The following is a 1301-nucleotide window of genomic DNA, read 5'->3' as shown; positions in this document are numbered from 1 at the left end:
AAGAATGTCCCCTGTGTCTTGTCTGTTAACAGCAACTAGGAAAAATCCCCCTTGACCCACAAAGAAGAGAGGCCTTCTATATACTAGGCCTTCATTATATTCAAATGATACATTGGATCCCTAATAAACCTATAAAAACCTATAAAAACCTGAGGGATATGAAAAAGCAAAAAACAGAGGAAAATCTATATAGCCTCATCTCTACTACAGCATCCAGGAGCACTCCCAAGCTCCTAACCTCCGGCGCTGGCACCAACCCCATTGAAGGTCAGGAGAGGGATCCCTACCCTTGGTCCGCTTCGCCTTCGACAGGTTGAGTTTCAACTGGCTCAGCCTAAGCCAACCAGCCACGTCCTGTAGTGCCTGGTTGAGATCTTCTGGTTTGGAGTCAGACCAGCCGCCCAACAGCAGATAGAGCTGGGTGTCATCAGCATACTGGTGACATCCCAGCCCATGACTCCATGCAATCTGGGCAAGGGGGCGCATGTAGATGTTAAACAACATCGGGGACAGCACAGCCCCCTGAGGCACTCCACAGTCAAATGGGTGCCATCGGGAAAGCTGTTCCCCCAGTGCGACCCTTTTTCCCGGCCTTGGAGGAAGGAGACGAGCCATTGCAAGGCATTAGAAAAGCTAGTTACTATAAATCTGCTCAGAAAATTATAAGGAAGAAATAATATTTGCATGTGATTATTTCACCAAGGAATGCCAGGTTGGCCGACACTGCTCTAGAGAAAAGCAGATGTATGCCATGGATGCAAGGGTAATGATTTGGTCCTACGTGTCCCTTAAACTGAAGTCATGGTTTTAAAAATACGTACAGTGTGTCTTTGACATGGCTCCTTTCTCTTCATGTGGGGAGTAGGCTGGCATTTGTACTGCCTTCACGCAGGGCTCTTTTTGTAGCAGGAACTCCTTTGCATATTAGGCGACACACCCCTAATATAGCCAATCCTCCAAGAGCTTACAGTAGCCCCTGTAAGAAGAGCTCTGTAAGCTATTGGAGGATTGGCTACATTAGGGGTGTGTCACCTAATATGCAAATGAGTTCCTGCTACAAAAAGAACCCAAGTTGGGAGAGGCACGTGGATTTCCCATAGGTCTCATAACTCAGTGAAATGGAAATATCTGCATGACCTTCTGTGCCGGAGATAGAGATCAGGAGATGGAGATAACCAGCACAGGTTACTCAGGAAAGCAAGTTCTCACCATTTTAACAGCCACATTAAAGGCAGAGCATCAAGAGGTGAGACTTTTCCCATCACTTTAATTTGGACCTTGTCATGCACTCATTGTTTTCT

This window comes from Gekko japonicus, unplaced genomic scaffold (assembly GCF_001447785.1).
Source record: "Gekko japonicus isolate JY-2015 unplaced genomic scaffold, Gekko_japonicus_V1.1 scaffold788, whole genome shotgun sequence".
Taxonomy (NCBI): Eukaryota; Metazoa; Chordata; class Lepidosauria; order Squamata; family Gekkonidae; genus Gekko; species Gekko japonicus.
This window is presented reverse-complemented; position numbering follows the sequence as displayed.